Genomic DNA, 26,867 nt, shown 5'->3' with positions numbered 1-26,867 from the left:
CCTTGTGTGTGCTAGTCTGTAGTACTTGACTGTGTTCATTTGTGAGTTCTCCTAAATTCTAGACATTTTTGGCTTTACATAATGCACAATACATAATGCTTTATGTATTTCAGATTTGCTCAAAATTTGTTTTAGATTTGAGCCTTTAATAGTTCAGTGATAAAATAAGATATATGTACATATGCTTGAATGTAGATACTTGAGATACTATTTAAGTATCTGTTGTAGATACTTGTAGACACTTGAGAAGAAGTGTCAGAAGGACTGTGCTACCTTTCCTCAACAGATAATTTTTGAGGAGCTCTTTCTCCCCAATTAAGAATTGTTTAATATACATTTAAGAGAAGCTAATTCTTAATATATGGCCTATTATTTGTAAGTGCATCATATATATGTATATATATTATTTGACTAAATATGGTGATATGGTGGATTTAGAAATGGTTAGATATAACCATTCAATGATTTAATAATTTTTTTTTAATTTTTTTCCTTCCAAGCTTTTATTTAAATTCCAGGTAGTTAAGATAGAGTGTAATACTAGTTTCAGGTGTAGGATTTAGTGATTCCTTCATCACTTATGGGCCACACCCAGTGTTCATCACAACAAATGCCCTCCTTAATACCCATTGCCTTTTTAAACCATCTCCTACCCTCCCAAAACCCTCAAACTGAGTTCTCTATAGTTAAGAGTCTGTCTTATGGTTTGCCTGTCTCTTTTCCCCACTGTGCTCATCTGTTGTTTCTTAAATTCCACATATGAGTGAAATTGTGTGATATTTGTCTTTCTCAGTCATTACGTGTACTAACTTGCTTAATCTTAGTACAATTTTAAAATGATATTTTGGCATCAAATTATATTTCTCAAAGAGATGCAGTTCCCCCAAATATTTTTACCTTAGGCAATGCGTTTTATTTTCCTTCAGAAAGGACTCTTCCAGTAACAAGGAGAAAACCTATCTAAAATGAGCTAAAGCTAGTAGAAATTTTACTGACTCTAGTTACATTGTGTTCAAGAAATTGCCTTGCCATAGGTAGATACAGATTTTGGCTAGTCTCCTGTTCCCCTTCTCTTTCCATCTCTGAGTCTTTTCTTTAGCTGTTTCCCCCATAAAAGTCTGTTGTTTTATCACTTACTTGCCCATGGGAATTCCCAAAGTATCAACCAAGCAGGACTATGTGCCACACTCTCTATTTTCCTAGGGCAGGTTTGGAATGGGGGGTTGGACAATGAGATGGCGATCACATCAGGTGGAGGGAAGGCCATTCTGGGGGAAAAAAAAAAAGGCCCTTCTTATGAAAAGAGGGCAACAGAGATCCTAGGCAGTCAATAAACAAGCAGAAAAAGCAAACAAAACCAAATAGCACTACCTTTTTATACTTGATGTCACTTATATTTAATTTTCTATAAGCACTCACAAAACTTATATTCGGACATGTTTCCTTAATTGACAACAAATACATGCTTAATGATAAATACGGAGGTAATTTTCTCTCTCTTAAAATTACTAGTAGATTGAATTTTATTCTTCTGCTTCTGATTATTTTTCATTGTTCTGATTTACTCAATTCACACAGTCATTTATCTTTTCTTTTCCATCTGAGATGAGTCGGACAATAATGAATGGGGAATGAGTTGTTTAGAATGAGGATGATTATAGGTGATTTTTCTCTTATTCATTTTTTCCACTTTTTCTATTTTTAAGCAAACTCAAATACCTAAGTGCAAAACATAATAATTGCATAAGACAGGTGCAATGATAGAAAATACTTTGGAAGTCTTGGTCTTCAGACTTAGTTGTGGAAATTAATGAATTGGTCAGTGGCAATGTACATGCTTTGGTGAGGAGTCATATTTTCAATAAATTCTGCTTTGATAATTTGTTGATATGTGAGACTGATTAGTCTGGGGTCACATTATCACATCTACTTGAGTTTCCTTTATTCAAAATCCCATGAAAATATAGTCTATAAGTGCATGTTTTAAAGGTAAGTATGAATCAAAAATGTTAAAATTTCATAGGTGGGACAGATATTGGTGTAAATTATTAGATTAATTCAAGAAAACATGACATCCATTTAATGAGTCTTGTATTTATTTCTCTAAGGAAACAAAGATTTATTCATCGTCCTCTACCATTCTGCCCATGAAAAACAGAAATAACAATAATCTCATTAGAATCAAAGTCATATTTTTTTATGGATTCAAGGAGATGCCCTCATATCAGTATAGACTGATAGATGAATATGAAATATGTAATTTTGGGGATGCCTCGGTGACTCTGTGGGTTAAGCATCTGCCTTCAGATCAGGTCATGATGCTTGGGTCCTGGAGTCGAGTGCCACCTCAGCGGGGGGTCTGCTTTGCCCTCTCCCTCTGCACTCATGCTCTTTCTGTCTGTCTCTCTCTCCCAAATAAATAAAATCTTTGAAAAAATTATGTAATTTTCATTTTAAAGGATGTAGGATTGGAATAGTCTGAAGGATACAACCCAACAAAACAATGCAGAAAGAGAGAGACTCATATCTTCCCGCTCGTTCAAACACAGAATTTCTGGTGTGTATCCAAGCAATGAACGATCTTTCCATCAGGGCCTTTAAGAGTAAAGGACTGCATTTTATGAATGATTATTTCCTTACTAGAAAAGGTAAAGGTAATGTTAGATGACATCTTGCATAGCTTGAAGACAGGTTTCATTTTGTTTGTTTGTTGTCTGTTTTAAGAAAATCACACACATACACACACACCCCACATGTTGCTATGGGACTTAAAAAAAATTTTTTTAAGATTTTATTCATTTTTCAGAGAAAGAGAAAGCACACAAGAAGGGGGAGTGGCAGGCAGAGGGAGAAGCAGGATCCCTGGTGAGCAAGGGGCCCAATGTGGGACTCAATCCCAGGACTTTGGGATCATGACCTGAGCTGAAGGCAGACACTTAACTGACTGAGCCACCCAGGCATCCCACTATGGGATTTTAAATGGTTGCAAGTTAAAAAAAAAAAAAAAAATCTAACTTCCTGTAATAAGCTGATGGGGGTCTTTCATGAAGTTTAACATGTGCTCATATTTTTTCTTAAGACATGTTTAGACAAATTAAATCAGGCTGAAATGAACAAAGACAGTTGTTTAGAAGAGGTGCTTAAAGAGGTTATGTACAAGGGAGAGTATCCCTTCTGGTGATAATTTGTGTTTGATAATATATTCCTTACTTATTCCAAGAAGATATGAGTTGGCTTATAATTTAACATCTCTGTATTTTTGTCAGAAGTAAAAAAGCTCTGGGATGCTAACTGAGGCTTACAGACCATTTCTACATTGGACTCAAGAAGTTTCTGTGAGGTTGGATTCATTTTCTAGACATTAAATTTCTAGGCATTAAATTTCTTTCTATCAAACTCATTTTTTTTCTGGTATGAGTTTAAAAATTCAAAAGCCAGAAATTGACTACTCTATATTTCTCTTTTTTTCTTCTATAATATTATTACTATAAAGCAAAGGCTATCGTAAGTTTTTTATGTTCAATAGAGAAGTGTACTGATGAACAGGAAATACTGGCAGAAAATTTGGTTAATAGCTTCAAATAAAATCTCATATTTATAAACTAGATGTTTTGTTAAGACAAAGCACATACCATTAGATAATAGCTTGGACTTTGTAGACTCTTATACCTTCCCAATCAAATTCTGCTGCATGGATACAATGGGAATTACTGCTCATCAGCAGAATGGGTCTAAAGATAACTGGAAATCCCACCTCTTCACAAAATATGCAGAAATGAAAGAAACCATAGGGAAAATTGCCTTCCAACAAACAGGCTGAACTCTTGGGTTGTTGGCGTGTAATGATATGTCACAAATATGTCACAAATAAATTAACATTAATCTCATGGAGATTTAAACTTATGGATAAAGTTTCTACATTAGATAAATTTATCCCCGCTAGTTTTGGACCACATACTTTTAAGTTAAGGAAGCCATCCTTAATTTAGAAGAATTATTTTGCAAATGCAAACCAAGTTGCTTCCCCTCCCCCAGTACGAGTTGACCCAGTCTTCGGCAAATGACTTCCATGGCAGTATAATATAGGCTTCTGTTAGAATTATAGAAATTATAGATTGGAAAGGGTTCTTAAAAATGATCTGTATTCTCTTTCTTAATCCATTTGGGCTGCTGTGGAATTTCTTTTAGAAGGACACTAATCCCATTTAGAAGGGCTTCACCCTCATAATTGATTTACCTTCTAAAGGCCCCACCCACTAATACCATCATTTCTAGGGGGTTAAGATTTCACTCTATAAATTATAGGACAAAAACATTTTAGACAATGGCATTCTCATTTTATAAATCAGGAAACTATATCACAAAGTAGTGACTTGTCTAAGAGAATTTATTCAACACATGCTTATTGAGCACTAGAGATATTCTTGGTACTGTCCCAATCCCCAGGACAGATGCCCCAGGTCTTCTCACCATGGAATTTCAAATCTGTCCAGCACATTACAGTGAGAACATAGTTGTCCTCACTTTGTTAAGTGTTAATTTTACAAAAAGTAATTTATTCTTTAAAAATACAGAGCAGACAGAGTTAAACAAACCAACCAACATTGAGCTACATATATTTAAATAAGACAATCCCACTTGCAGAAAATTCCTGTGAGAGTGTAAAGAAGAGAGAAACTAGGCTTGGCTTAGGAGCAAAGTGTGTTCCTTTCAGTGATGCGGACTCGAGGTTTGTTCATTAGACTCATTCCTCTAGTAAGAGAAAGTGTGGACCACTTCTTTTCCTTTTAGGTTTTTTTTTTTTTTTTTTTTTCCCCCCCTACTGTCCAGCTCTCTAGAGTGTTAGGACTAGATTAGAAGTCTCATCTTTAGATTTCTTATGTAGTCGAAAGGAATAAATTCACTTTGGGGGGAAGGGGGTAGAAACTTTAGGGGACTTTGGTTCACTTGCACTGACCTGAATAACTGCTGCAAGCAGTTATAGAAAATACAGAAAAGAGAGGGGCACCTGGGTGTCTCAGTTAAGCATCTGACTTTGGCTCAGGTCATGATCTCAGGGTCCTGGGATGGAGTCCCTCATTAGGCTCTCTGCTCAGCTGGGAATATGTTTCTCCTTTTGTCAGCTGCTCCTTCCCCCTGCTCATTCTCTCTCTCTCTCAAATAAATAAATCGAGTCTTAAAAAAAAAAAAAAGGAAAGTTGAAGTTAAAAAAAAGGAAAATATAGAAAAGAGAGTCTCAAAATAAAAACTTTATTATTCCTGTTTAATTGTATTTTTCTGATTCCAAAATAGTATCATTCCAAAGTAAATTACTTTAAAATTAGGAAGATAAAAATAAGAAAATGTAAAAATTGTTCATAATCCTATCATTTAGCAGCCACATTGATGTTATGTTTTATACTGTATATTGTTAATATTTTTCTAGAAACATAGCACTTTTAAAATCACTGAAGGGCACCTGGGTGGCTCAGTTAGTTAAGCATTTGCCCTCCCCTCAGGCCATTGATCTCCAGGTCCTGGAGTCAAGCCCCACATCAGGCTCCCTGCTCAGTAGGGAGTCTTTTTCTCCCTCTCACCTGCTGATGCTTGCTCTCTCTCGCTATCTCTCTCTCAAATAAATATATAAAATCTTTTAAAAAATAAAATCACTGAGATCATGCTATACATATTTTCGGTAAATTTTTTCACATTATTTATATTATCGATTCTTTCTATATTATTAGGTAATTTTCTACAATATGGTTCTTTTTAATTAATTATTTTTATTAACATATGATGTATTATTTGCCCCAGAAGTACAGGTTTGTGAATCATCAAGCTTACATACTTCACAGCATTCACCATATCACATACCCTCCCCAATGTCCATAACCCAACCACCTTCTCCCTATCCCCCTTACCCCCAGCAACGCTCAGTTTGTTTAGTGAGATTAAGAGTCTCTTATGGTTTGTTTCCCTCCCGAGGCCATCTTGGTTCATTTTTACCTTCCCTACTCCCCCAACCACCCCCCAACTCTGCTTCTCAAATTCCTCATATCAGGGAGATCATATGATAATTGTCTTTCTATGGTTGACTTATTTCGCTCAGCATAACACCCTCTGGTTCCATTCACATTGTTGCAAATGGCAAGATTTCCTTTCTTTTGATGGCTACATAGTATTCCATTGTATAGATATATACCACTTCTTCTTAATCCATTTATCTGTTGATGGACATCGAGGTTCGTTCCATACTTTAGCTGTTGTGCACATCGCTGCTATAAACATTCAGGTGCACATGCCCCTTTGGATCACTACAATTGTATCTTTAGGGTAAATACCCAGTTGTGTGATTGCTGGGTTGTAGTGTAGCTCTGTTTTCAACTTTTTGAGAAACCTCCATACTGTTTTCCAGAGTGGCTGCACCAGCTTGCATTCCCACCAACAATTTCTCCTCATCCTCTCCAACATCTGTCATTTCCTGATTTGTTAATTTTAGACATTCTGACTGGTGTCCCTTGATTGGATTATTTGTTCTTTGGGTGTTGACTTTGATAAGTTCTTTATAGATTTTGGATACTAGCCCTTTATCAGTTATGTCATTCGCAAATAACTTCTCCCATTCTGTCAGTTGTCTTTTGGTTTTGTTGATTGTTTCCTTTGCTGTGCAAAAGCTTTTGATCTTGATGAGGTCCCAATAGTTCATTTTTACCCTTGCTTCACTTGCCTTTGGCGATGTTTCTAGGAAGAAGGTGCTGTGCCTGAAGTTGAAGAGGTTGCTGCCTAGGATTTTGATAGATTACTATCTCATGTTGAGGTCTTTCATCCATTTTGAGTCTATTTTTTTGTGTGGTGTAAGAAAATCGTCCGTTTTCATTCAACTGCATGTGGCTGTTCTATCTTCCCAACACCATTTGTTGAAGAGACTTTATTTTTTCCTTTGGATATTCTTTCCAGCTCTGTCGAAGATTAGTTGACCATAGAGTTGTGGGTCCATTTCTGGGCTCTCTATTCTCTTCCATCGATCTATGTGTCTGTTCTTGTGCCAGTACCATACTCTGTTGATGATTATAGCTTTGTAATAGAGCTTGAAGTCTGGAATTGTGATGCTACCAACTTTGGCTTTTTTTTTTTATTTTTCAATATTCCTCTGGCTATTCAGAGTCTGTTCTGGTTCCATATAAATTTTAGGATGATTTGTTCCATTTCTTTGAAAAAAAAATTGATGGTATTTTGATAGGGATTGCATTAAACATGTAGATTGCTTTAGGTAGCATTGATATTTTCACAATATTTGTTCTTCCAGTCCATGAGCATGGAACATTTTCCATTTCTTTGTATCTTCCTCAATTTCTTTCATGAGTATTTTATAGTTTTCTGAATATGGATTCTTTGCCTCTATGGTTAGTTTTATTCCCAGGGGTCTTAACCGTTTTGGGTGCAGTAGTAAATGGGACTGACTACTTAATTTCTCTTTCTTCTGTCTTGCTGTTGGTGTATATAAATCCAACTGATTTCTGTGCATTGATTTTATATCCTGACACTTTACTGAATGCTTGTATGAATTCTAGCAGTTTTAGAGTGGAGTCTTTTGGATTTTCCACTTAAAGTATCACATCATCTGCAAAGAGTGAGAGTTTGAATTTTTCTTTGCCATTTCGGATGCCTTTTATTTCTTTTGTTGTTTGATGACTGAGGCTAGGACTTCTAGTATTATGTTGAATAGCACTGGTGATAGTGGACATCCCTGCCATGTTCCCAACCTTAGGGAAAAAGCTCTAAGTTTTTCCCTATTGAGAATGATATTTACTGTGGGTTTTTCATGGATAGCTTTGATGATATTGAGGTATGTACTCTCTATCCCTACCCTTTGAAGAGTTTTGATCAAGAAAGGATGCTGTACTTTGTCAAATCCTTTTTCTGCATCTATTGAGAGTATCATGTGGTTCTTGTTCTTTCTTGTATTAATGTATTGTGCCGCATTGATTGATTTGCAGATGTTGAGCCAACCTTGCAGCCCAGGAATAAATCCCACTTGGTCATGGTGAATAATCCTTTTAATGTACTGTTGCCTCCTGTTGGCTAGTATTTTGATGAAAATTTTCACATCTGTGTTCATCAAGGATATTGGTCTGTAATTCTCCTCTTTCATGGGATCTTTGTCTGGTTTTGGGATCAAGGTAATGCTGGCCTCATGAGATGAGCTTGGAAGTTTTCCTTCCATTTCTATTTCTTGGAACAGTTTCAGAAGAATAGGTATTAATTCTTCTCTAAATGATTGGTAGAATTCCCCTGGGAAGCCATCTGGGCCTGGGCTCTTGTTTGTTGGGAGATTTTTGGATGACTGCTTCAGTCTCCTTACTGCTTATGGGTCTGTTCAGGTTTTCTATATCTTCCTGGTTTAGTTTTGGTAGTTTATATGTTTCTAGGAATACATCCATTTCTTCCAGGTTGTCAAATTTGTTGGCATAGAGTTGCTAATAATATGTTCTTATAATTGTTTGTATTTCTTTGGTGTTGGTTGTGATCTCTCCTCTTTCATTCAAGATTTCATTTATTTGGGTCCTTCCTCTTTTCTTTTTGATAAGCCTGGCCAGGGGTTTATCAATCTTTATTAATTCTTTCAAAGAACCAGCTCCTAGTTTCGTTGATGTGTTCTACTGTTTATTGGTTTCGATTTCAATGATTTCTGCTCTGATCTTTATTATTTCTCTTCTCCTGCTTGGTTTAGGCTTTCTTTGCTGCTCTTTCTCCAGCTCCTTTAGGTGCATGGTTAGGTTGTGTACTTGAGCCCTTTCTTGTTTCTTGAGAAAGGCTTGTATCACTATATACTTTCCTCTCAGGACTGCCTTTGCTGTGTCCCACCGATTTTGAACTGTTGTGTTTTCATTATCATTTGTTTCCATAAATTTTTTCAATTCTTCTTTAATTTTCTGGTTCACCCATTCATTCTTTGGTAGGATGGTCTTTAGCCTCCATGGAAAGAAGAGGTTCTTTCCAAATTTCCTCTTCTGATTGAGTTCTAGCTTCAGAGCAGTGTAGTCTGAATATACGCAGGAAATGATCCCAGTCTTTTGGTACTGTTGAGACCTGATTTGTGACCCAGGATGCGATCATGTTCCATGTGCACTAGAGAAGAATGTGTATTCTCTTGCTTTGGGATGGAAAGTTCTGAATATATCTGTGATGTCCATCTGGTCCAGTGTGTCATTTAAGGCCTTTATTTCCTTGTTGATCTTTTGCTTGGATGATCTGTCCATTTCAGTGAGGGGGGTGTTAAAGTCCCCTACTATTATTGTATTATTGTTGATGTGTTTCTTTTATTTTGTTATTAGTTGGTTTATATAGTTGGCTGCTCCCATGTTAGGGGCATAGATATTTAAAATTGTTAGATCTTCTTGTTGGACAGACCCTTAAGTATGTTATAGTGTCCTTTCTCATCTCTTATTATAGTCTTTGGCTTAAAATCTAATTGATCTTATATAAGGATTGCCACCCCAGCTTTCTTTTGATGTCCATTAGCATAGTAGATTGTTTTCCAGCCCCTCACTTTAAATCTGGAGGTGTCTTTGCATCTAAAATGAATTTCTTGTAGGCAGTATATTGATGGGTTTTGGTTTTTTATCCATTCTGTTAACCTGTGTCTTTTGATTGGGGCATTTAGCCCATGTGCATTCAGGGCAAATATTGAAATATATGAATTTAGTGCCCTTGTATTGCCTGTAAGGTGACTGTTACTGTATATTTTTTCTGTTCCTTTCTGATCTACTACTTTTAGGCTCTCTCTTTGCTTAGAGGACCTCTTTCAATATTTCTGTTAGGGCTGGTTTGGTGTTTGCAAATTCTTTTAATTTTTGTTCTGGAAACATTTTTTTTTTTTTAAGATTTTATATATTTATTTGACAGAGAGGTCACAAGTAGGCAGAGACAGGCAGAGAGAGAAGCAGAAGCAGGCCCCCGGCTGAGCAGAGAACCTGATGCAGGGCATTGATCCCAGGACCCTGAGATCATGACCTGAGCCAAAGACAGAGGCTTAACCTGCTGAGGCACTCAGGTGCCCTGTCCTGTATGCTTTTTATCTCTCCTTCTATTTACAGTGATAGCCTAGCTGGATATAGTATTCTTGGTTCCATATTTTTCTCATTTAGTGTTCTGAATATACCATGCCATTTCTTTCTGGCCTGCCAGGTGTCTGTGGATAAGTCTGCTGCCAATCTAATATTTTTACCATTGTATTTTACATACTTCTTGTCCCAAGCTGCTTTCAGGATTTTCTCTTTGTCACTAAGACATGTAAGTTTTACTTTTAGATGACAGGGTATGGACCTATTTTTTTATTTTGAGAGGGATTCTCTGTGCCTTCTAGATTTTGATGCTTTTTCCCTTTGCCATATTAGGGAAATTCTCTACTGTAATTTGCTCCAGTATACCTTCTTCCCCTTTCTCTCCTTCTTCTTCTGGAATCCCAATTATTGTAATATTGTTTTGTCTTATGGTATCATTTATCTCTTGAATTCTCCCCTTGTGGTCCAGTAGTTGTTTGTTTCTCTTTTGCTCAGCTTCTTTATTCTCCATCATTTCATCTTCTATATCACTAATTCTCTCTTCTGCCTCATTTTTCCTAACAGTAAGAGCCTCCATTTTTTATTGCACATCATTAATAGCTTTTTTGATTTCAGCTTAGATTTTAGTTCTTTTATTTCTCCAGAAAGGATTTCTCTGATATCTTCCAATCCTTTTTCAAGCCCAGCTAGCACCTTGAGAATTGTTGTTCTGAACTCCAGTTTCTACATATTACCAATGTCTGTATTGATTAGGTCCCTAGCCGTTGGTGTTGTCTCTTGTTCTTTTTGTTGTGGTGAGGTTTTCCACCTTGTCATTTTATCCAGATAAGAATATATGAACGAGAGAATAAAATAAGAAACGCGTGGCAAAGACCTCAGAAAAATGTACGCTATCCAAATCAGAAGAGATCCAAAACCGGGGGGAGAAAAAAGGGGAAAAAAAGAAATTAAAAAAATATATATGTATATATCTTGGACTGGTGAATAGAACAGAGCCACCCACCTGATTTTGGGTGTATTTTGGTCTCTTAGAAGAAACTGCCTCCCAAAATTTTAAAGAAAGAAACACACACACACACACACACACACACACACACACACAATAAAGGTAAACATGATGAAGGGATGGGATATGACTGTAAAGATGAAAATGTAAAAAAAAATTTCTATGAAAGGAATTGATAAAATAAATTGTTTGGAAAATAAAAAAAAAAAAAAAAAAGAGAGAGAGAGAGGAGGAAATGTGCTCAGGCCGGAGACTAAATCAAAGCCATGTGCTAGATTAGGGTATATTTGCTCTATTAGAAGAAAATGTATCCCAAAATTTTTTAGGAAAAAAAAAACCTATATTTATACAAGAAATAAGGTTAAATAAAATGAAGGGATACAATATGACTATAACAATGAAGGTTTAAAAAGATTTTTTAAAGAAAGGTATTATTAAGATAAACTGGTTAAAAAACATTAAAAAAGGAAAGAGGAAAAGTCAAAAAAATGGAATAAGAAAAAAATGAAAAAAATTAACTTTGCAAGACTGAAGGATCATGGAGAAATAGCCATGAATTCTATCTGTTGCTTTCCTCTAGCTCTGGAGTTCCACTGTTCTTGATAGGTGAGCTTGGTCTTGGCTGGATGTTCTTGCTGATCTTCTTGGGGAGGAGCCTGCTGCAGTGGTTCTCAAATGCCTTTGCCAAAGGCAGAATTGCACCACCCTTGCCAGGGACCAGGCTAAGTAATCTGCTTGGGTTCATTCTTGGAGCTTTTGTTCCCTGAATGCTTTCTGTACTGCTTTGGAGGACGGGAATGAAAATGGTAGCCTCCCAATGTCTGGCCTGGAGGAGCTGAAAGCTCGGGGCCCCCTTCTCAGTGCACCCTCAGAGATAAGCAGTCAATCATTTCTGTCTCCCTGGCCTCCGTCTGCACTCTGACCTCACCCGGCTAGTGACTGAGAGTTTCTATCTCATGTGCATGGCCCCATTTATAGTCTTTGAACCAGCCAGCAGATTCCTGTTGTGCTGCTCCTTCCAGAAGAGGAAGGTGAGTCAAGGTGAGTCTCCCTGGAACTACCACTTGTGGGGTCCCTGCTCGAAGAACAGTGGCCCAACTGTGCCTTGGATCACAGTTTAAGGTAATCCCAATCTGAAAGCTCACTCTTCAGCTTTGTCTCTGTAGCCAGCTTCCCTGCTCCAATACCTTGTAGCTCTGCCACACTCAGATACCTCCACTCTTTCTGTGACCCCACGAGACCTGAGACCACACTATTCCCATGAGGGCTCCACCCATGCTTAGGCTCTGGAGCAATGTCCCTCAGTGGAGCAGACTTCTAAAAGTTCTGATTTTGTGTTCCGCTGCTCTGCCACATGCCAGGAGCTGGCCCCAACCCCCACGGTCTATCTTCCCGTTACTTCGAATTCACTTCTCTGCACTTCACTTACCTTTCAGAAAGTGGTCAATTTTCTGTTCCTAGAATTGCTGCTCTTCTTCTCTTCTAACTCCTGTTGAGTTTGTAAGTGTTTGGAATGGTTTGATACCTACCTAGCTGAATTCCTGGTATCTCATGTCATTTCAGTCTGCTACTACTCCGCTATCTTGCCTTTCTACACAATATGGTTTTAATGTCAGAATAATATTTCATTTACACTCATCTACCATGTTTTACTTAATCTGTTTTTATCCCTAGCTGCATTTTCAGATCATATTGTTTCTATTTTATTTATTTAAGGACAAAATCATTGAAAGTGTTTTATAAACAGAGGATCATAGTTTTTAAAGCCTTTCTGTCAAGGCATTTCCCATTTTACTTTTTTTCTATCCCCTATTATTATCTTTACTATCAATTTACAGAATATCAGTTTTTTATACAAAGAAATTATGATATCTGCTTCCCCTTTGAGTGAGCAGCAACTTATTAGAAAAATAACTGCTTTTTTTTTCTTTTCTGTTTAGATGGAAAATGTACTTTGGGTTTTAGTCTTTTCTTCTAATTAGCAATTATCAAGAATCATCAAAGGCATTTGTATTTCACAGAAGCATTTTCTAAGCTGACCCTAAAGTAGATATATGGAAACTTTTAACACTTCTCTGGTGCTCTTGGAATACAAGAGTTTTGCTTCAACCAGAATATATTAACTTTAACAATTTATTCTACACTCCAAAATACTTACATTTTTATGTGTAAAGGGACAATGATTGTACCAAAAATAAATTCTGATTCAATCACCTGAAAACATACCTGTCCAGCCAAGCAAAGAGTTCATTTCGTAAACAAGAATGAAAAACACATCAATCATGACATGTCAGGAAGAGCAGAAGGAGAAACAAAGGGAAAAAGGAGAAAAAACTTGGAGACCTCTATAGTTAGCTCTTCACTGTTTTACCCAAGTCTACCCATATGAAACTTGATGCAGAAAGACAGATATTTGATTTTTAGGAAGTGGAACTTTCCAAACCACATAGCACAAATTGAAAAACAGCTCTCAGGTGAGGTGTGCTATTATCATCAAATCACAGACCAAGTGAAATAATGAAGTTAGAATCAATGCTAAAATGGTGATGGTAAGTAATATACTTGAGGATTTGAATGAAGTGAGTGTGTCCTCCAAAAATTCTAACCCTGGATTCTTCATGTGAAATTATGTAAGTCATTATGCAGACTTAGGATAAAATAAGTATAGAGGATGAGACTTATTGAATGTCTCAAATTAGAATAATGAATACTTTGAGTTATGTTTCCCACTCCAGAACTATTTTTTACATAAGATGTGTTCACTATTATCCTTTATAATCATAAATTTTTCACAAGTTTATTCAACTAAATAAAACAAAAATAAAGATAAATTATTTTATTTAGAACTTTAGAGGTATTTTTTTAAATATTTGGAAATAATTATTTACAAGCAATTACAGACCATTTTTATATATTATTATCAAAAAATAAGATGACAAAGAATTAGCCCTAGAAATTTAGATGTAGGAGAAACATAATTATAAATTCTTTTGATAAGCAGAATATTAAACCAACTTTATATAATTGCCTGACAAATTTACTTATTGAGAATTAAGCTGGAGGATTAACAAATATGAAATAGATTACTTAAAGAGAAGAAGCTCAATATTTAATCCAGCAAATGTATTTCAGTTCATGGAAATGGGTTTTTTGGTCTGTTGTACTTAATTCTTTTCATCTTAAATTTGGCCTTCAGTTTTGTGTGGAAGGACAAATGACTGTTAGCATCACAACCCACAATGATGTCTTTCATATAAAAATGTAATCAAGTGTCCTATTAAAACTGTTGGATATTTAACATCTTATTCTAAGTAGAGGATCTGACTAAATCTGACTTGCTACAAATCTTCAGGTGGTTTATGGCACTAAGGAAATAAAATATTCTATCTTGCAGTTTTAAGTTATTTTTACTTTCAAATGCATTAAGATAATGTGTAGCCCAACATTATGAAAAACAATAGAAACCTATATTACTTGTGTTGTAAGTATTTGAATTTTTAGTATTTCAGTAGCCATTCTAATTTCCATCTCATATTACTTGAAGAATAAAAAAATAAAGAACCTAAAATTTAAAGTGGCATCAGTGATAAAAACTTAGTCTTTTATACAAGTAACATATTAAGTGCATCATGCTGGATTGCGAGTGTACATTTTAGGTTTGTGAATATGATGCTATAAAATCTAAGATAAAATCAATTTCTAAAAAGATGGAGAGATGATAAAGGAGAAAGGGGTAATGTTCTTAGAAAGCCAAGTAACCTTTCCCTATGTACAGCTGCCTTTGTCTGCAGAGTACTCTTTGCAAAAATGAAGAGCACTTGAAGCAGGAAGTTAAGCAGAAGCAAGGGCACATGGTGGAGAAAGGGAGATGTCATGTACACAGATTAAAGAAAAGATTTCTAAGAGATGCAGTCACCTCAGAGACACATTTGAGAGAAAAATTTTAGCTACAGAAATTAAAAACTTGATGCAGAAAGACAGATATTTGATTTTTAGGAAGTGGAACTTTCCAAACCACATAGCACAAATTGAAAAACAGCTCTCAGGTGAGGTGTGCTATTATCATCAAATCACAGACCAAGTGAAATAATGAAGTTAGAATCAATGCTAAAATGGTGATGGTAAGTAATATACTTGAGGATTTGAATGAAGTGAGTGTGTCCTCCAAAAATTCTAACCCTGGATTTATCCTCAAGATAAATATGAATGAGGTACAGAATTTCCCTTTGGGGGCACCTGGCTGGCTCAGTTGGTGAAAGTGCTACTTGATCTCAGGGTTGTGAGTTTGAGCCCCGTGTCAGATGTAGAAATTACTTAAACATAAAATCTTGAAAAAAAAAAAAAGAAGAAGAAGAAGAAAAAGAAGAACAGCAACAACAATAACAACAACAATTACTTCAGGGGCTCTTGGGTGGCTCAGTCAGTTAAGCATCTGTCTTCGACTCAGGTCATGATCGTGGGTCCTGATTCCAGCCCCCTGATTCCGGCTCTTTGCTCAGCCAGGAGTCTGCTTCTCCCTCTCCCTGTCTCTCTGTACTTTCTCTCATACTCTCTCTCAAATAAATAAAACATCTTAAAAAAAAAAGAATTTCCTTTTCATTCTAATGATTATATTTTTTGAATCAATAACTTATCTGCCATTACTATCCACAGTTTGTTATTAGCTTTTGGGCATGCATGAGAGAAAAAAAAAATCACTTCATTTTGATAATATGTATTTAAGACCACAATCAAAACCCACTTTTATTTTCTCCCTATAAATAAATACTTGACTTTGGAAATAGTAAAAATATATAAATCTCTATTTGTATATACCAGTTTGTAACTTGTTTGGTTTTTAACTAATGGAAGCTCAATTTGCAAAAAAAAACAATATATTTTAGAGCTAAAGTTCTATTGTTTGGGTTATATTTCAGTAAAATTAAGGTGTGAAATGACTTAAAACAGTGAAACATCCATGGTGCTTTTGCTAGTTAGAATTTCCCTTGCTCCATCTCCATCTAAATGTTACGTTTTGTTTTCTTAAGTGAGTTTAGAGTTTAAAATGGTTTGAAATGTTCCACAAAGAATAAAAACTTGTTTTAGTGCTAGCCACTATAACAAATTACCATAGCCCGGGTGGCTTAAACAATAAATATTTATTTCTCACATTCTAGAGGGTGTAGATCAGGGTGCCAGCATGGTGGGTTCTTGGTAACTGCCTTTTTCCTGTTTGACAGAGGGCCTTTTTCTGGGGGTGGGGGAAGCAAGCACTAACTAGTTCTCTAGCCTTCCCATATAAGGGTACTAATCGCATTCATGTAGGCTCCACTCTCATGACCCAATTACCTCACAAAAGCGGCATCTCCAAATACTATCACATTAGGATTAGGATTTCGTAATAGAATATTTTGGGTGGAATACAAACATCCAGTCCATTGTAGTACTGAATAACTTTGCTAATCCTTAATTCATACTAAAACAGTCACTGGGAATGTGTGTTCAGAAATGGAAAATGAATTTTTATAAGTAAATTAGTCAAAACACTCTTGTGTTTGAACACTTAAATGATTTATATAAGTTTTCTTATAATGTTATCTTATTTTGACTGAACCTGAGCCTTTGCACTATTAAAGTCAAAATTGCTGGATTTTTCTCTCATCACTGTTATTTAACATGGTACCGGAAGTCCTGACCACAGCAATTAGGCAACAAAAAGAAATAAAAGGCATCCAAACTGGCAAGAAAGAAATCAGACTTTCGTTATTTACAGATGACATGATGCTCTTTATAGAAAATCCTAAACCTCCACCAGAATAACTGTTAGAACTGATGTACAAGTTCAGTAAAGTCCCAGGATATAAAATTAATGTACAAAAATCTGTTTCATTTCTATATGGCAATAATGAAGCAGCAGAAGAAGAAATTAAGGACTCAATTGCACTGACAGTTGTACCAAGATGATGATGGTAATAATAATAATACCTAGAAATAAACCTAACCAAAGAGGTAAAAGATTATATTCTGGAAACTATAAAACACTGATGAAAAAAATTGATAACAACACAAGGAAACAGAAAGACAGTCCATGCTCAAGGATTCAAAGAGCAAATATTGTTAAAAGGTCTATACTATGCAAAGCAGTCTACACATTTCTTGCAAATAAATCAAAATAACATCAGCATTTTTCACAGGACTAGAACGAACAATCCTAAAATTTGTATGGAAACACAAAGTACCCCAGATAGCCAAAGCAATCTTGGAAAAGAAAAGCAAAACCTGGTGGCATCACTCTTCTGGACTTCAGGTTATATTACAAAGCTGTAGTAATTAAGATTGTATGGTGCTAGTACAAAAATAGAAACAGATCAACAGAACAGAACAGAAAACCCAGAAATGAACCCACAACTATATAGTTAATTAATCTTGACAAAGCATAAATTACTATCCAGTGAGAAAAAGAGAGTCTATTCAACAAATGGTGTTGGGAAAAGTGGGCAGCAACGTGCAAAAGAAAGAAACTAGACCACTTTCTTAAACCATACAAAAAAATAAACTCAAAATATATGAAATATCTAAATTGATATCTGAAACCATAAAAATCCTAGAGGAGAACACAGGCAGTAACTTCTTTGACATTGGCCATAGCAACCTCTTTCTAGATATGTTTTCAGAGGCAAGGAAAACAAAAGCAAAAATAAATGGTTGGGACTTCATGAAAATAAAAAGGTTCTGCACAGAGTGGGAAACAATCAACAAAACTAAAAGGCAGCCCACAGAATGGAAGAAGATATTTGCAAATGACATATGTGATAAAGGGTTGGTATCCAAAATATACCAAGAACTAATAAAACTCAACACCCCAAAAATGAATAATCCAATTAAAAAATGGGCAGAAGACATGAGTAGACATTTTTCCAAAGAAGACATCCAGATGGCCAACAGACACATGAAAATATGCTCAACATCACTGATCATCAGAGAAATGCAAATCAAAACTACAATGAGAGATAACTTCACACCTGCCACAATGACTAAAATCAATAGTACAAGAAACAACAGGTGTTGCATGAGGATGTGAGGAAAGGGGAACTCTGTCACTGTTGGTGGGAATGCAAAGGGTGCAGCCACTCTGTATAGTGTGAAGGTTTCCTTGAAAAGTTAAAAATAGAACTACCCTATGATCCAGCAATTGCACTACTCAGTATTTACCCAAAGAATATGAAAATACTAATACAAAATACAAAATGCATGCACCCCAATATATGTAGCAGCATTATAAAAAATAACCAAATTATAGAAATAGCCCAAATATCCATTGAATGATAAATGGATAAAGAAGAGTGAGATATATATATATGTATGTATATATGTGTGTGTGTATATATATATATATATATATATATATATATATATATGGATATTCTTCAGCCATACAAAAGAATGAAATCTTGCCATTTGCAATGATATAGATAAAGCTAGAGAGTATTATGCTAAGGGAAATAAGTCAGAGAAAGACAAATACTATATGATTTCACTCATATGTGGGATTTAAGAAACAAAACAAATGAGCAGAGGGAAAAAAGAGAGAGAACGGCAAACCAAGTCAAACCGAGAAACAGACTCTTAACTGTAGAGAACAAATTGATGGTTACCCTGGGGGTGGGGGGTGGGGATGGGGGATAGGTTCAGTAGGTGATGGGGATTAAGGAGTGCTCTTTTGATGAGCACTGAGTGTTGTATGGAAATGTAGGATCACTGTAAAGTACACCAAATATTACACTGTATGCTAACTAACTAGAATTTAAATAAAAACTTTTTTAAAATTCTTGATTTTTCTTGTTACAACCATGATGTAACCATTAAAATATGTTTCTGTGATAATATTTGCTTGCATCATTCCCATTGTGTAAATCGGGACTGGTTTTTAAATGATGTTTTATCAGTTATTGAAAAGATTTTTTTCTCTGACAAGCCATGTAGTAAGATATAAGGTGAAAAATTACTCACAAGTAATCATACTATCCATTCAACTTCATTTAACTCTTACTTGATTGGTTGCAAATAATTGGATAATTAATAGGATGTCTTCTTTGCATTACTGATCATTTACCAACTCTGTCCACCTGGCCCTTTATTAATGATCTTCTCCTTTTTATAATATAAAAATATAAAACTTAAAAAAAATCTACTTTAGAACCATTCAAAACCTGGGCACCTGGGTGGCTCAGTAGGTTAAAGCCTCTCCTTCGGCTCAGGTCATGATCCCGGGGTCCTGGGATCGAGCTCCACATCGGGCTCTCTGCTCTGCGGGGAGACTGCTTCCTCCTCTCTCTCTGCCTGCCTCTCTGCCTAGTTGTGATTTCTCTCTGTCAAATAAATAAAATATTAAAAAAAAAGAACCATTCAAAACTTATACTTTATTCTAACTTTATTACTGAGAAAATGAAATTTAGTTGCCACAACTCAGGCAAATTCATCTCTTTTATGTTTTAGCAATATATTTTAAACTCAATTTAGATTTACAAAAAATTGCAAAAATTGTACTGATATTCCCATATACCCTTCATTGAACTTCCTCTGAAATTATTATTTATATAACCATGCTATACTTATTGAAACCAGGAAATTAGTATTAGTTTAATAGTCACAGACCTTGTTCAAATTTCAGCAGCTTTTCTGCACTAACATCCTTCATTTGTTCCAGGAATCTATATTTCATTTAGTTGTTATTTTTACTTGGACTCCTCTAGTCTGTAATACTTCCTTAATCTCCTGTCTTTCAAAATCTTGGCACCTCTGAAGAGCACTTACTTACGGTTTGGTAGAATTTCCTTTAATTTGGTTTTGTCTGATGTTTTCTTCAGAGTAATTATGTTGTTATGTTTAATGCTGTTTAATTCATGTATTAGGGTATGGATTCCACTTTGGAATTCCTCCACATCCTTCTTAGTTTTAATTGTTTATTCCTGGGGGAAGTAAAGGATATGTAAGACATTACTATGTTTCTAAAAATCAGATATAAAATAGTTATACTCACAGAAGCTTATCTTCTTCATCTCTACTGCCCCTTTCCCATTCTTCTCTTTTTACCACCACTTGGCCACATATTCCCTGCAGGTAACTGGCGAACACTTATGTGTCTATATTTTAATGCCACTCTTCTTCATATGAAGGGTAAAATTGTATGGGTATTCTGAGCTTTTTTTTTTTAACAGTATATTCTATAAACCATTCTGCTGTCAGCTAACTGTCTTCCTCATTATTTTTTACAGCTACATTGGTTCCCTTGTGTAGATGCACCATGTTTTTTTCAAAAACATGTTTTTGACAGTTTTTTCACTGTCCTATGTATGAGCACTTGGGTTGTTTATAATATTTTAGAATTACAAGCAATATGAATATATTTTTTCAAATAACTGGAGCTACATCTTCAAGATAGTTTCTGACCTGTAATTGCATAAAAGTAGGGAATTATATAAGCTCTTTATATAATTAAATATCTGTATAATCAAATATCTGCATAAAAGTGTTGTACTACTTTGCATTGACACTAGCAATGTATGAGAGTACTTATTTCCCAAAGGTTGCCTCCAAAATGTGTGATGATAGACAGATAGATAGAGCAATCAATAGATAGATGACAGATATTGCTGGCCTGATAGGTAAAAGTATTATCTTTCTGTTTTTATAATTTCATGTTTTTAATTAGGAGTGAGTAAAAACATTTTATTGTATATTTAAGGACAAATTTTGTCTTTTTTAAATTATCTGTTTATGTATTTTTCCCATTTTTGCATCAGGTTTTGGGTTCTTGGCCTCTTAATTTTTAAGAGGAATATTTATTTTAGGGCTATAATTCTTATATATGTACTATATATTGTGAATGTTTTCTGCTGGTCTTAGAGTTGTCTTGAATTTTTTCTTTTATAGTGAGTTTCGTTGTGTTTTTCTTTTAAGTAATGAAAGTTAGCAATATTTTCTTTTATTGCCTCTAGATTTTGTGTCAGAGTTCAAATGTCTTTTTCTACACCAAAGTTAAAGAAGAATTTGCCATCAGTCCATTTGCTGTAGTTTTTCTAGTTACTGTTTAGTTCGATGAAGTTCATCCTTTAGTATATTCCTCAAGAAGGGCTGATGGGTGCACAATTTCTTAATTTCTCGTATGTTGAAATAGTTTCTTTTCCTACTGTCTTGATATTTGAAAGACTGCCTTAGCTAGATAGGAAATCTGTGTTCCACGATTTTTTTTCACTATTATTTGTTTTTAATGCTGCTTGTTTCCTGACTCTTAGATTGATTTTGAATGCTGGGAATTTTTTTGAGTTTATAAGCCATTTGAGTTTTTCTTTGTTGTCCTTGAGGATTTAATTTTTATCTTTGAAATCTATTTTTTTTTCTAAGATATATTTTGTTATTGATCATTCTAAGTTAATTTTTTCAGGTATCCACTAAAGCTTTTTTAATGTAGATTCAGAATTTTTGCTATTCCTGGAGTATTTTCTTGGGTTAGAGTTTCAGATATTCCCTTCAATTGTTTGGTTTTTCTACTTCAGAGAGTCTAGTAACATAACTATTGTTCCATTTTGTCTGTCTTCGATTTCCCCTACTTCGTCTTTTGCCATGTTTATTCTTTCTTTATGCCATTGACTATGACAATATTCTTGGTTGCTTTCTTGCTATTCTTCAAAGTTCCTTAGTAAATTTTCATTTGTGTCTAATCTCCCCTATGCATCTAATTTTTCTTTTATTTCTGAAGTAATTTTTTTCTTCTCCACTACTTTTCAGAGTTCAATCAACTGTTTTAATTTCTCCCAACTTTTATGTACATTTCTGTTCATAGTTTTTTAAATTATAATTAATGGAATAATTGACATATCTTCAAATGCTTGGTTGGGTACATCTAATTCTATTGTACTTCTGCTTCATTATTATTTTTCAGGGGAAATTTTCCCCAGTTGTCTTTTGTGAAAATTTGTTTCTTGATTTACTGCAATAATTGTCAATAGACTTTTTCCTTTGCTTACTTTAATGATGTTAAGTGCTTTTCATGGGCTCCTGGGTGGCTCAATCAGTTAAGCATCTGCCTTCAGCTCAGGTCATGATCCTTGAGTCTCAGGATCAAGCCCCACATCAGGCTCCCTGCTCAGGAAGAAGTCTACTGCTCCCTCTGCCCCTCACTCTACTTGTGTTCTCTCTCTCTCTCGCAAATAAATCAATAAAATCCTAAAAAAAAAAAAAAAAAGTTTTCCAGACTCCACATCCTTTTCCGCTTGTCTATTGAAATCCAAGTGTATAATAAGGGTTTTTCCTTCTGTGTTTTACTGGTAGCAGAGGTCATGAGTCTTGTGAGTTGTGAGTTTGTCTTTCAGGGTCCTAAATTTCAACTTTTTCTTCTTTACCACCCAGTTGCCAACATGTGCTTATTTCTCCTGATTTGCCTTTGTCTCAGTCAAAAACTATGTCTTTGGAAGTGGGTCTGTGTAAATCAGTCTTGCCAATGTAAAGCAAGTCTTTAATTTAAATAGCCTATCTGGCCCTTTATCTGGTGCCTGACCCATTAAATTATTCTTAATTTTAAACCCCTTTACTTAGTCCATACTCCTGTCTATTCAGTTACTCATTATGTATTTCCAGACTTGTGATGAATTTAATCTTTCTGATATTTCCATAATTCTCCCTTAGTCCCTTGCATTAGTGTCCACTCTCTGTTGCCCATGTATATTTTTCCTGGTGTGACTTTGTTTGCTACAAGCATTGTTGTACAGTAGGGGTATGATGGAAGCATGTAGAACCTAGATGGGGATTTGTTTTTCTTTTTTTTTTTTAATCTACATTTTTCAGTGTTGTTAGCATTTTATTTCTTCAAGTAATGCTAATAGTATAGTTTTTCATAGAATCTTCATAGCTGTGAAGAAATTTATTACCTTTTAGGTACTAAATTTGAGGAAGTTGATTTCTAAAGACTACCATTTTCTTCCTTTACTGTATTCTTAAATTCACATTTTCTCAAGTGGTTACACACTAAATTGTATAGAAAATTTGGATGCTCTCCTCCTTTCCCCACTTTTGACCTCATTAAAAATTTAAATGCCACTGAACTACAACAACCTATAAACACATTTTATCACTTTTCTTGACATTTAACAATAGTTTGAAAGTAATTATTTTAGCTTCAAATAAAATAATGATTGTAATCCATCATCCCACACTTCAATAATTGTTGAATCTGCAAAGAAGATTATATCATATGCAAAATAATTGTCTCTAAGTAAAAGAAGTTTATAATTTAATAAGTAGCAATATTCCAAGTTCTTAACAATAGATCTTTGTACATTATGTACTTCAAATGAAAAAAAAAATAATTGTTGAGATTTTCTCTTATTTGACTTTCAAATTATTCTGGGATAATTGCTTAATAGAGTAAAAGTGCAACCTATTATTCTTATTTTGTAGTTTTTCCTTCTGCAAACTTCCTCAGGTAGTATGACTGACAATCACACTTCTACCTACTTTGAACTCTATGTCAATATAATTACCTTACCAGCAGTTCTGCTCAGTTCTTCCCTATGTTCTGACTCATTTCAAGAGCTATTACAAGGTTATGTGTGTTCACCAGTGCCCAACTTGTTCTATTTTTCTTGGAGTCCTGCCAAGGACTTTATTTTAGTCTCCATTGCAGTTTAGTGTGGATCTGTGACTGAGTTATGATCAACGAATGTGAGTAAAATGATTAGTACCACTCATAGATCCGGTCTTTAGAAACACCTCACTAATCATTCTTTCCCTTCCCTTAATTATTGGCTTAATGTAATGAATTCACACAATATGGTAGAAGAAATGTGGGTTCCTAAATGAGTTCAAAAGTCATTGCATGCTCCCTTATCCTAGTTTGGATAAAAAATAGCTTTTGTGGTGAAAGCTTCTGAAATTTTGATTATTATAGTGGTAAACTATTGCTAGCTAAATCAGGGACAGTTATTATCTGGGATCAAGACTTACTATGCTTCTATCCCTAAATTCTTGTTGAATGAGTAAGTATTTTTCCTACCAAGGTAGTTATAGATTGTTAATGTTGTTTCTACTAAAATTAATTTTGTTTTGTTTTGTTTTTTCAGAAATGGCTGAATCTACTGAGATAGTGTGACCTTGTAGACATTACAATTTATTTTAGGTCCTCGGAATTAATTTTCACCTTGTTTCACAGCTTCCTTCATCAGGAAACTTGGAACAATATGCTGAGACTGAGCCAGAGAGTATATATCACTGTAACATCTGTATATGACATATTCCAAATTATTCTATTCTGATATTGTAGACATAGTGAGACCCCACCCAGATCCTTGTTTAAGGAAAGATTTATTTCCATCTGTGGGAGTGCTTCACCAGAAAGACTCTAGGTATCACCTCCTCCAGGGATTGCCTCAGCTTCAGAGGGCTGCCTTGCCCAAGGTCCTGCCCTCCTTGGAGTAGCCCAGATCTGGTTGATGAGTGAGGTGGAGTATTAAGATCTGAGCATTCCCTTCAGAGTTTCCCATTGTTTTGTTAGGCCAATATCATAACCAAATTATTCTAATTACTTCTGATACTACCTTATTTTTCCATAGATGTTGATTCAAATAAGCATCTTGGAACCCAAACTCCATTTTATTGTATGTTTCCAGAGCACCCAACTCACTATACTTGACAATATATTACAATTTTTCTTCAAAGCTTAAACAGGTTAAATTTTTTAAAATTTAATTTAATTTTTTTGCATTCTAAACCTCTTGAAGGCTTTTCCTGTTAACCTAAATTATCTGAGGGAATAATTCTTACTAGGTCTGACTATAATATTTCTTATGATTTATTTGACAAAAAATAAATGGATACCTAAACAAAATAAACCAATCCAGTAAGTAACAACAATAACAACAAAATAGATGAGTAGCCAGGCTGATAAGGGGAACTTAAAAAACGTGAAAGAAGGCAGTGTAATAAATTACATTGCCATGTTATTCTATTAAAAAAAGCAAGGTAAATACTACTCCTATATAGAACAACTTACAAAAACACATAGTTTTTGTGAGGGTACCTACATTCCACAGTGACTGCTTAAAAAATCATTTTATTACAAATGAGACCTATTTCTCCCTCCCAACTACCCCCCCAACAAATAAAATTAAAAGTAAAAGCTAATAACATCAAGGCAAATGAATAAAAGAACCAATGAATAAATATAGTTAAAACAAATCAACTGGGGTGCCTGGGTATCTTAGTTGGTTGTGTATCTGACTCTTGATTTTGTCTCAGGGTCATGATCTCTCTTGGGATCAAGCCCTGAATCAGGCTCCATGCTCAGCGGGACTCTGCTTGAGGTTTCTCTGGCTCATCTTAGTCTCTGCTCCTACCCAACACATGCACACTCTCTCTCTTTTTCTCTGTCTCTCAAATAAATAAATAAATCTTTAAAAAAGATCAGCCAACAAACAAATAAGCCCACTCATGTTATCTCATCATAACAATTATACTATGTCCCTTGCATCTCATTCAGTATGGTGATTGAATATTCCTGGAAGCAGTGGATTTGTACCTACCACTCTTGTTCTACAGTGGTACTTGAGGGATCATTTGTTGGGACACCAGGGATAATAACTGGGGTGCAACAATAATATTAAGGCAATATATTCTGTGGTATGTTGCAGCTGAGCTAGTAATTAGTTAACTAAACTAGATACTCAAAAGGATGGAAACCAAAAGGTTGGAAACAAGACAAAATGACATGTGAAAATAGTCTGAGAGAGTGAAATAAAAACCTGAATGTTGGTTGAGGGTTGCCTTTTATGAAATGGGAAGTATTCATTGCTAGTTTTAAAAATATCTTACTATTTTGAAAGTAACTCAAAGACAGATTTGAAATAAGTGACTAGGATATGGTATAGTGATTATGTATTCAGTTGAGAAAGATTTTGATTCAGTGACCAAAATATAACATTGAAATATTCAGTTTGCAAGTTTGGTATTATACACAGAGCTAAGATTTTGTTTTGTTTTATTTTTTTTTTCTGAAAAATATCCCATTATGCATAGAAATTCTGAAGTATCTGCAGATTTTTGAAATGGATGTATTAAGACTCAGTTTCAATTCCCAAAGAAAGTCTTGTTGACAGAGCAAAAAGACATGAGATGTGCTTGAGAAAGTGGAAGTAGTTGTTCTGTGAACACTTGAAACATCTACTGCTCTAATTATTGACGTTTTTGTAAAATAGTCATTTGTAGTAGACTTAAATGCATTTCATTTAATTGAAGGATAGAAACTTCTATTTCCTACAATATCCAGCTGAGAAAAATAATGTGCAGAGATTTCACATGTTTTCTCAGTGACAATTAATGGATAGCAGATTTAGCAACAGAATGTATGTTGTCTGGCTTTCAAGGCCATCTAGCTCCCTTCCAATTCTCTATGAATATGAATTCAATTACTGAGAAACTATTGTATTTCTCATAAAATGAATATGTTGGTGAATTTCTGTCAGAGTAGTAACACCTTATATTAGGGGCTAAATGAAAGAAAGAAGAACCTCTTATCACAGTAAAGCACCAGAAATGAAAAAGCCTTCCACTCTCCTGTTGAGTGCTTCAAGTAAGAAAGACTATAAAACAGAAATTAACAGTCCTCTGCTTTCTGATGGAATATGTCCATTGTCTAGAATTAACCACAAACCTATATACTCAACCACTGTGTGATAATAAAATCATATGGATTGGAATAGAATCATAGTGGAGACATTTGAGTCTTCTGTTCATATCTGGCATTCTTTGTATCCTATTATCAGGCTGTAAATATCTACTGCACGTTA

The sequence above is a fragment of the Meles meles genome, chromosome 3 (genome assembly GCF_922984935.1).
Source record: "Meles meles chromosome 3, mMelMel3.1 paternal haplotype, whole genome shotgun sequence".
Lineage (NCBI taxonomy): Eukaryota > Metazoa > Chordata > Mammalia > Carnivora > Mustelidae > Meles > Meles meles.
The sequence above is the reverse complement of the archived record's forward strand: the minus strand, read 5'-3'. Positions refer to the sequence as shown.